Here is an 11,253-nt window from a genome sequence, read left to right as displayed (position 1 = left end):
CGCATTATATTTCTACTTTATAACACTTACCCATAATTACTTCCGCCCCAACACTTATCACAAATGTCATCCTTTTCATAGACCTCATCCTATCCTCTCTCACCAACACTTACTGTACCATAAATGTAATTATTCTCCATGACTGGCTTTATTCAGCTTCTAACAGCCAAGCCATCAAGTTGGTACTCCACCTCTGAATATTCATCAAAAAACTTAAAATTCAAGGTTTCCACGTAGGCTTCTAGTCTTCTGGGATCACGGAGAATAAGAATTCCTACTGAAAACACCTGAACACCTCTGTTGAATATAAATTTGTAAAACAAAACAAAACAAAACAAAAGCCTGCTCCAGCCTTCATTTGTGCTAAAGGACACACCTCTCTCTTGCGGTGAAACACCCTAGCTCCATAAGAAAGACTAATTTCCCACCACAGGAACCAAAGACCTAAAAAAAAATCTTTGCACTGAAGGTACCAGAAGTTTTCCTTCAGAGTCCGGGGTTGAACAAGAAGAAGCCAGACGAATGCCATGGGTCCCTAAGTCTCCTTCATGCTGCTGAACATCTGTCGCTCTGCCAGAATGTTCTTTGCCAGCTTGGGAGGTCGCTGATCTTGAATGTCTGACCCAACTCTAGAGTCTCCCTTCTGAATATGTCAGCAACCTCTCAAGATGTTGTCTTGATCTTCCTGCACAATGCCCTGTGGCATGTCCATAAAAAAAAAAAAAGAGGGAAGGTATATGGCAGTGGGGTGAGATGTGGAGATCACGGAGTCAAACAAGACTTGGCTTAAATCCCTTATTCCACCATTTATTCTCTTTCTTACTTCAGTCAAGTTAAAACCTAGATTTCCTCGTCTATAAAATGAGGAGAGTAATAAAATACACTGGACGTAGACTCTACCGGTTGGATACAATATACATTCACGAACCCCCCAATTGCAGCTGGAAACTTGACTCCCAGGTAACAACATTTTCCGGTCTCTGTGACTAGACTTGTCAGGTGACCGGTTTCCAGCAAGAGGGTTATAAACAGAAACAATACATGTAATTCTGGGTCTGTGACCTTCAGCTTCCTTCCCAGAGCTTGGAACACGGAGCTGATATCAAATCATGTTGGATCATGCAGATGGGAACAAGCTTAAGGAATCCAAAGCAATGAAACAGAAGGTACTAGAGCCAGTCTAAGCCTCTGTTATTGAGGCTTCTATTGCATTAACTGATATGTATCCTAATATGCCCAAGGAAGTACAAAATGAGAGAAGAGAGTGCACAGAAAATGCTTAGCATAGTGACTAACTGATACTAAGCACTTGCAAACGGAGGCTTTTATTTTCATAAGCGATAGCCCTACATCTAGCCACTTTTTACAGACTTCCAGAGAAATGCACACAGACACATGCAAGGAGAATAAGCCAAGCCAAATTCACTGATTAGAACACACATGATACGACGTAGAATGCAGAAATCTAGAGGCCGGGAGAATTTCCCCCGAGCCTTAGGAATCAAAATTGGTACAATAAATGCTCTGTACACCGTGCTAACCCATGGGGATCTGGATTGCCTGCTCTGTACAGGTGGAAATCACGATGAGGCTGCTAAGTGGGACCAGCAGAGAAACACATCTGTGCCAGCTCATGCTTCATTACTTCAGACAGCTCCCTTTCAAAAAGCTATCTGGTCATTCAATTCTGATGTCTTTTGTCCTGTTCGATGGATGAAGACGAGAGCAAAGACAGCAAGTTTTAATGACTTCCTTCTCGATAGGTACAGAATAAACAATCTTTCCCTCTTGGCAGCAAAGACGCCCAAGCTTAGAAGAAGAGCTGTCTCTCTCTCTCTCTCTCTAGGAGTCCGCCATCTTGTATCAGCCCGATGCTAAGTATGTACGCATTCCCCTTGCTTGGGCAGAATCTTTTAAATAGTTAACTATTGGAAATAGCCCTATGCCAGAAAACGGAGGAAACTGTGGGTGAATGTGGATTCCTGCAGATAAATCGTAACTACTAAGGCATGCTTTCTGCATTTAGCAGATGTTAAGTGAAGCTCCTAGCACAGATGTCTCAACCTATAGAGAAACCGTCCTTTTCCAAAGGAAGGGGCCATTGAGGTCTTAAGGCCCCAGAGTGAGAGGCCCGCATCGTTTACGAACACACTGGCACAATGGCATCCTATAAATGGGAGTGTCAGCATTTCATCCCCTATCTGCCCCAGAGTGTGATGTCCTGAGATTGAACCCGTTCCATCTCAGCACCCCGAGACAGGACTGGATTCACTGCTCAGCAACCTTCACATATGAGATTATGGCCTGCATACCAATGGCAAAACAGATCCTACGTGTGCCCTCCGCGTGGCATCCAGAGCCTCTCAGGAAGCCTGTGCAGACACGCCGGGATGGAATGCCTGATGCCGGCTCCAGGATGCCCAGGTTAGATCAGAAGCACGGCAACTGTCAGCGAGTATGAAGATAATCAGGACTGAAGTCACACCTTTTGGTTCAGCAGAGGCCAGCAGCCTGAATTTTTGTTGGTGAGCTACAAGGGTACGATCCAGCGTGTCACGTCTAATAACTTTCCTGTCTGAAGTCTGATGTGCTAAGAGATCCGGGCTGCTCACGTTAAAAGCTGGGTTCCCAATGCCTTCCGTAGCCTCTCTATCTTCTTTAACTAGAGCAAAACAAGGAGGTCAGAAGATCATTCTAAAGCAAAATGTATTCCAATGACAAGCAGAAAATTCCTCCCAGTAATTCTTGTGCGGAAAGACTCAAGTGTATCATCCTCAAATGTCACCAAAACAGAATTAGGTTAAAATTAACTCTTAAAAAAAAAAAGAATAAATGATTAAAATAATTACAAATTGCACCCTGACAAGCAAGAGCAAAATTTCGCCCACAGCCATTTGTCTGTAATTAGTTAATTAATCCTTACACAAATTATGAGCAATAACTCATCAAGCAAGGCTCACCCATCAGAAATTCAGCCGACTTGGATTTCTTCTGCTTAGTTTGCTTCAGAGCCTTCTGCCGAAACTTCTGGAGGGAAATTGTTAAATGAATAAATTAGCTAAAGAATGAAGATCATCATTTATGATCCACAACTAACACAGGATTTTAAATATGGGATGGCATTGAAATGTCATTTAATTTACATCTCTCCTAAAGGGGTCAAACACTAATTGAACAACAGAAGTGGAAGAATTAAATAAAAGAGGATAAGAAAAGTTAATACAAATGCCAAATGAAGGTCACGTTCAAATACTTTATTTTTATCATTTTTAATTAATGCAAAGGGCCCTCAACAAATTAAGGACACTAGCCAATTTGCACAGAGAAGCTTGCACTGCAGGATTGACAGGAATTCGGACAGTGCTATGATGCCATTTCATTTCGGCGAGATAGAATGATCTTATAGAAAACGTGCTCAGCGTTGGTGCTTGTTTGTGTCCATATTTGTTTTAAACCGCTAAGTTCCAGCGTGTGAATTAATTCCTTCTTGAAATCTAACCAGGGATAAATCTGATCCAAAATTTCAGCAAAAGTCAAAATGATGTGAAATGCCAAGAGTTTCATAGTCTCCTGGGACTTACACAAATTTCATAAAATGCCACCTCACTGAAAACCAGAATTCATTACGTGACTGGGAAAGCCATTAATATGAGAATGCATAATAAATGTTCAAAAATGAAAATGAATAGCCAGAAATATTATTAGAGTCCTCAGACTCCTACAAGTTCCAAATGAATCCTTGATAACTGTCAGACTAAATTTTAAAAATATCCATGGTGGAAATGCTCAAGTTTCAGATTAAATTATAAAATTTAGGTTAGCCTAAGCCAAAGAGCCAGAAAGATAAAGCACGTAGAAATGAGCAAGCCACGGTTACATGTAAAGGTGGTGTATCAGACAACGCATTAAATCAAGTTTCTGATGACTGGATTCAGAATAACAAAATGTCGTGTCCATTTTACAGCCCTGTGTCATTGCTTTTACCAGATCTCCTGGAGCTTCTAACATTGCCATTTTGCGTTACAGTGTTTAGAAAAAACCTGACTTCTTTTTAAAAACCTCTTTCCTTATTCTTATAAATATCATAAAGCAATTAAATCGTAATACAACAGGTTGCATAAATAGCCTGGTATCATAAAAGCATGTTAAAGATTTAGGAGCAGATAGTCCACATAGCCAACCCAAATGCAGGACCTGTTTTTCTGAGAATCTCCTCTTTGAAACATAAGGCAAATAGTGTGCGATAGGTTTAAAACAAAATGTATTTAATGCGACTGTAAACGAAATCAAGGAAAAACATGTACTCCAGAGATCTTTTTTCTAAAAAGGTGGTGAAGAGAGCCCCGCAGGAGGAAAAATCACAATCCCCCCCACCAAAAAAAAAATTTCTAGTATTTCGAGATTTTCTTTTAAAGGAAATGCATAATAACTCTTATTTAGAGAAAAGTCCAATAATTGTAAAGACTTTTTTCTTGCTTTCAGGAATTCTGATATTTCTTTTTAACATCCGCTGTCAAAGTAGCGTGATGTATTCTGTGCAATTGCTCTATTTAAAAGATAAAAATAGCATCACAACCTGATAGAAATCCTAAGATGTGTAGTATTAGGGTCGAGTATGAAAATGTACAAGAGACATCTGAATCACAAGAGACAATACATTTCACTAATTTACATCCCTTCTCAACTTTTAAATTAAACGCAGAAGACGAAAGGCACTAAAAACTCGGTAAACTTTTACAAACAGTAGTTCAGAACTGCAAGACTGTTCCCACATTTAGGAAGACAGGGGGTGAAGTACGATTTTTTTTTCACAGCCTCCATCTAAAGTGGCAGCAGATAGGAGTCTTCTTGACGTGGTTCAGTAACCCTGCGACTTCAACTCCTTTCAGATCCAGTTAAACACGCTTTTAAGTAGATGGATGTGGCCTATTAATAGACCTCATTTCCTTACTAAGGGCTTCAAATGAAATGATGTGCTTTCTCTCGAATGTTTAAAAAGGTCTCAAAGATATTTTTTTTCACGAGTTCACATATTTAAAAGGAAGGCCAAGTCTGATTGTACACACCAGAGATAAATTCTTGGAGGGGATTAGCAAGTGAGGGATTGTATTTTGTGACCTCTTTACTACTAACACATGTTCGAGAGGAAACGGGCAGTGATTTCCCAGTGCTCTCCTTGGCCAATTCCTTTCCGCGTTCCTCTCTACACATGGACACCTTTAAAGGGGGTAAATTGCACCTTCAACTACCCCACCTCGATTCAGATGCCCTCCTTCCTGATGAGATTTTCTCTCCTCAGCTCCTGCAAACAAATCCTTTGCTTCTATTTCACATTAATGCCTTCATTCTTTGCCACTGGTTAAGTTAGCTTATTTATGGAACTTTTTATTATTTTTAATAAGCTCACATCAACCTATTAAATATGTATATGGCATTTCAAAAATTAAATCGAGAAACAAAATTTGATCATCAGTACCTTCCTGCTTCTCACTGATACCTACTTAGTCATGAAGAAAAGCAGAATGTTTAGAAATCTTGACCAAACCAACACAGACAGGCCTGATGTCTTTTTTTTTTCCGCCCTTTATGTTGCTATTTCATTGCTATAACCTAACTCTACATCAAATCAAAGCAAGCAGTTTCTGGGAACACGTTTATTTTGCGTGTGTGCTTAAATAGTGCTGAATCCGGTCTTTCAAACATTTTTTGTTAAGGTTATCCCCCTAAATATGGAATACGTACTGTGGAAGAAAGCAAGAAATACTCTGTGATTTGAACAGAGGGGAAAAGAAAAAAAGAAGGAAAAAAAAAAAATCTGCCTGGAATTGGTAAGACCTGACATTGTTTTGGACAATACACATCCTCTTCGTCCAAAAAAACAACAAATGCCTTTTCATGCAACATGGTCAACTTGAAAAAATAATAATTGTAATAATACCGCGACAGAGTCGAGAACACGAACAACAACAAACTCATTTATAACCAGTGGCGAGCCAAACGTAGGAAGTTTTTAAAAGAATGTGATTGTCGTCGGGAGGAATGGGGTCCCCCCCAGCGCAGCGCTCAGCTCGGCTTGCAGTCCAAGCCATGGCCGAGGGGCGCGGCCAGCCTGGTGGGCACAGACCAGCAAGAAAGTGAATACTGCATACTGCACAGATCATCGCTCGGTTCAGGGCAGTCAGATTGCATCTGGGATCAACCGATCGTGCGTGATGAAACCGTCAGCCCTCATTTGTGTCTAGCTGTTTTCCTCTGTCCGGCTGTAAACAAGGCCGGCTGGGGGTTGTCGGCCTCCCCTCGCGTGCGCGGGGAGACCTCACAGTCAGACCTCGCCAGGGGCCTCTGCGCGCACCAAACAGTTCCATCTTCTGGACAGCGGTTCCAGAGCACGACCGGCAAGTCACAATGTGAGGCCACTTAGGAATGACAGAGTCAGGGCCTCCTTTCAGAAACATGCCTTAGATTCCTACACATTCTGGCAGGGCACGTCTCTTCCATGAAATTAATTTAGGTGTTCCTGACATGAACAACTGTGTTTTTTCATTGTTGTTGTTGTTTTGTTTTGTTTTGTTTTGTGTTTTCCAGCAGACTAGCTCAGCAGATTCATCTTGTTGGGGAGGAGGGAGTGGTGGAGATTGTTTTAGTTGTTTCACTGCTGTGGGGCTTTGCTTGGATCAGCCAGAAAACAAAACCAAAAAAAAAAAAAAAAAAATAGACATGGATAGAAATACTGTCGATCTGGTCCACCTCCAGGAACCTAATCATGCCTGAATTGCTGGGAGGAGTGTAACGATGGTAAACAGGAACAGGTATGTTGGCTTCTGTTCTCATCCACTTGGGCCACATTGTTGCCTTTACAATAAAGCAAAAGACTGTCTTGAAGGAATGGCATCTCAATCATAAAAAGCAGGGGCTGTCATTGAAGCCATTTTCCTGGGCAAGTGGCATAAAGGTAACATTTAGTATTCACTACACTGAGTTCTCCTAGCCAGCTGGTCGGTCCCTGTTAAGACTTTCATTTATGCAGCTTGAGCTGGAACCCTTTTTGTTCTCCCGGTCTATTACTTTGTCTATTTAAGGGATAACAGCCAAAGTGAAACAGCTTGCAATTTGCACCTGTCTGCTCTGAACATTCCATGTTGGATTATATAGAGAGCAAACTCTTCATTGCTAATGAGAACAAGACTGGGTAAGGCTGAATGCAATTTTGTTGGGGGACCTAGAGGATATTTTAGTGGGCTTTCTCCCCTTTTCTAAATAATTTGATAGGGACCACCATATTCTCATGTTTTAGAATTCCTAGAGTAAAAAAAAATGCAACTCAGAAAAAATGCAGTGAAGTTGTGTATTCTTTAAAGGAAAATTTAAATGTCATGTAACTAAGAATTAAATCAGCATTCAATTGTCTCAGATGAGAGAGAAAAACTTTAAACGCTAGGTTATTTCCAAATTGTTGTAAGCACAAAATACCTAGAGAGACCCTTAATTTATAAAATTGGCCATGAAAAAAAAAAGTTGATAAAAAAAATTAGGGGATGTTACAGGAGAAGGACTGGTTTGGGAAATAATACTGAGTGTCTGAAAGTGAACCAACGCTCTCTGCTTGTATTATCTTTGAACTTTTAATTGACTGGATGGAAAATAAAAATTCAAATGACTGAGTTTCAAATCATACCTAGATAGATGTATATGTGATATCATCATGCAAATCACAGAGCACATTCTCCACAAATGCAAAAGTGCCAGCCCATGATTCTCTCCAACCTTTTCTGGAAGTCCTCTGCAGCCCCCTTAGCTCTGAGGAGTTATATCAGTGAGCCACCATCTATTTTTAAAGAATGTAAATTAAGTGAAAGAACTTGAAGTAAGGCTTCTGACATATTCCCAAACCTTGTGGATATTTTTTTTTAAATCATAATAATAATGTTCAGATAATTTTCCAAAATATCCTTGAAGACTGTCCAAAATTTAGTAAAATCTATATATGTATAAATTAAATATATACATGCACATATATACACATACACAGAATATATACTGAATATATATGAGAACAATGTAATATGCTGAATATATATAAACTATATATATATATATATATCCACACACACAGACACATATATATATATATATATATATAGAATATATATTGAAAATATATTGAAACAGAATAACAGGATATATATATATACATTATATATATATATATATATATACATTATATATATATATACATTATATATATATATATATACATTGTATATATATATATACATTATATATATATATATACACATTGTATATATATATATATATACATTATATATATATATAATATGTGTGTGTATAGATAGATAGATAGATAGATATATTTGTGTGACATTTAGATTCCAGAAATCCCTCACATTGGCACCTTCTGTTACAGTGCTAACTGCTACGGCGACAAGCTTAATGAAGCCAAGGTGGTCACAAATATTGTCTCACTCGTAACTTCTATAGTTTACTGTGGCTGCTGGCCCACATCTTTCCTGACAGATAACGTCCCAGCTCGTCAGCGATGGACCCTCTCATGCGACTTTAGGAGTCCTGTCAGCCATGGCCGAGTCTGGTCAGGTCAAAGGGTTGAGCCATGTGTAATTCAGAACAGAGGAGGTCCCACGGTCTCGCCACAAAAACAATTACGCTACTTATTTCGCTCTAGCCCTTGCCCCAAACTCACAAGCCTCACATTTTCAGGGCAGTCAACCTAATTCTGCCCCTGGGCGATAAGCCACATGAAAATATGTGCTGCTGTGTTTATAAATCTAATCAAAAATAGAAACAGTGGACGGGCTCAGTGAGGTCCTATTATGGATCATGGGAATCCCTGGAAATTCTGAAGGCACTTTTGTTTGACTTCCGTAGACTCTCTTTTGCTATTACATTGTCTGCTACACTTCGTTAATCATCCTCTTTACTCGTGAGTGCTACCAAGGAGGCTAAATTTCTGCTCACTCCTCCTGTACTTTTCAAGTCCATGGATGATATTATGAAAAATAAAGCTTGAAAGGCTGCTTTTAAAGGAAAAAATCAGAAGAGGGAACTACGGTTATAGCCATCTTACCTCTCTATCCATGTTCTCGGCCCCTTGCCCTTGGCGATGCACAGATTTAAATCAAGTGCCCCTAAAAAAGACAAATAATATTTAAAAAGTAGAATAGGGGCGCCTGGGTGGCTCAGTCAGTTGGGCGTCCGACTTCAGCTCAGGTCACGATCTCGCGGTCCGTGAGACCGAGCCCCGCGTCGGGCTCTGAGCTGACGGCTCGGAGCCTGGAGCCTGCTTCCGATTCTGTGTCTCCCTCTCTCTGGCCCTCCCCCCCTCACACTCTGTCTCACTCTCTCTCTCGAAAATAAGTAAACATTAAAAAGAAAAAATATTTTTTTTTAGGTAAAATAAATTGGTCTGACCAGGAGGGATATGAAGCAATTTGGGGCTGGAGAGCTAGGATGTTACTTAATGGTCCCTTAAACACTCCGTGTCGAGCCAACAGATTTTGATTTGGGGTCCTGTTTTTATTGTTGTTCCAGACTTCTACTAAACTGAGAGTCAGTGAATATTCACGAAACGGTTTACGAAGGTAATGCGTGGGAAAAATTCAGACTTGATTAAGACGGTCCAACCTTCCTGTTGTATGCCAAGAGGTGACTAACTCAGACTGCCCTGAAATTATGCTAAAAATGTGCTGTTGAGGCTTTCGTTAGCTGTACTACGTTATCTCTTTAAAAAACAGGATCCAGGGTCGCAACTGTCATAAATAGATAACGTCTGATAAAGTCCATGATAAGTATGTGCACTTAAGGACCAAGCAGATTAAATTCTGAGAACTTCATCCACCAAAGATGGGTACGCAAATTTTCGTGAAAGGCAGTGTGGGATAAATTATCAGGTTTAATCTGCCAGAGATTACATTGGATATTGTGTCAGTTGAGAAAAATACTGCCCGAGAACACAGTCTGGGACCAGATGATTATAAAAATACATGGAAATAATAATAAGTGAGAATTTTTTTAACAAGCAATGTAGTCCCAACATTTATTAGATTATCATAAGCATTCGCCGAAAGAGCCTTTTAAACTTGGAATTTGCCCTTTCAAAATGGTTATCAGTATTTGGCAGTAAAACAAAGTACATCATGTATGAATGATACAGGGGACACATTTTGTTTTTTTTTTAATTTGGAGAGCTCTCAATCGTAGTTTTAAAAAGTCACTTCACAATGTGCGTATGAGCTCTTCCATGGCTAACAATGTTGAAAAATGAAAGATTTCAGTCCTTCCAGTGTTAATTGTAAAACGTACTCGTTTATGTCTGAGTAACATAAAAGATTCAAAGATTATATTGTCTACGTCCTAAAATGAGGGAAGTGCGTATAAAAGTTTTTAAAGGAAAAGAGTCCGCATCAAAATGAGGAAATTTTAGCCAAATAGCAGAAGTTGGAGTTTGATTTGCTTATTTTTGCCACCGCACAGGGACCGCAATGTATTCAAAAGCACGTATTTCCGAGAACATATGTGGAGTAGCACTGTTATTCTAAGGGTTAAGATTTGTCTTTAAGATGCCTATGATTTGTAAATTGTCTCATGTTATTGTCATCATAAATGTATCTTGCAGGCATACAATCCAAACTGTACGAGCCAAAAAAACACAAGGTGCCTCTACTCACGTCAAGATAGTGCTCAGGAAACTTTCAAGTAAGGCAAACCAGTTCTCTCCCTTCACAGCAGGCTGCATTTTAGACATCTCTATGCACAGATACTTAGAATGTGATAGAATACAGTACGAGTCAGTAACATCATGAAACGAGGTCAGAATCTTTACATTGTCTCATGTAAAATTATGACATTAAACCTGGAAAGTGGTTTGATAGGACCAAGTCGTGTGTCATGTAAAAAGCAGCTCTCTCTGGAGAAGTAAAACTGTATATTCCCCTGTCTCATGAGAAAAGGGTGTGGCCTGGCATTCCTCTCTGCTTGGGAATCTCTGGGAGCTTAGATCAAGCATGATTTGCAATAAAGAGTCTCAGTCTCTGTGTATCCACGAGCTGGAATGTGGGAGTCAGATCCCTCACAACTGGGTCAGATCCCTTACAACCTGCAGAATAGAGGCATTGAAGAACAATCGTCACCCCCTTCCCACCCCCATACCCCCCCCCCCGCCCCGCACCAGAGACCTATCAGTGAACATGTGACCAGGCTGTAGGACATAACAATGAT

At 39.9% G+C, this 11,253-nt stretch overlaps 1 long non-coding RNA gene across 1 annotated transcript; it reads right to left on the bottom strand.

Moving 5' to 3' along the window:
* Nucleotides 1–2,440: 2,440 nt before the first annotated feature.
* Nucleotides 2,441–9,187, bottom strand: LOC144616259 (uncharacterized). Its single transcript, XR_013555392.1, has 3 exons — nt 9,104–9,187; nt 2,961–3,027; nt 2,441–2,662 (listed from the first exon to the last, which is right to left on the bottom strand). It is a non-coding gene; the product is annotated as an uncharacterized LOC144616259 (long non-coding RNA).
* Nucleotides 9,188–11,253: the final 2,066 nt, after the last annotated feature.

This window comes from Panthera onca, chromosome B2 (genome assembly GCF_046562875.1).
Source record: "Panthera onca isolate mPanOnc1 chromosome B2, mPanOnc1 haplotype 2, whole genome shotgun sequence".
Taxonomy (NCBI): domain Eukaryota; kingdom Metazoa; phylum Chordata; class Mammalia; order Carnivora; family Felidae; genus Panthera; species Panthera onca.
Note: the sequence above shows the minus strand (reverse complement) of the source record. Positions and strands in the feature narration are given on the sequence as shown.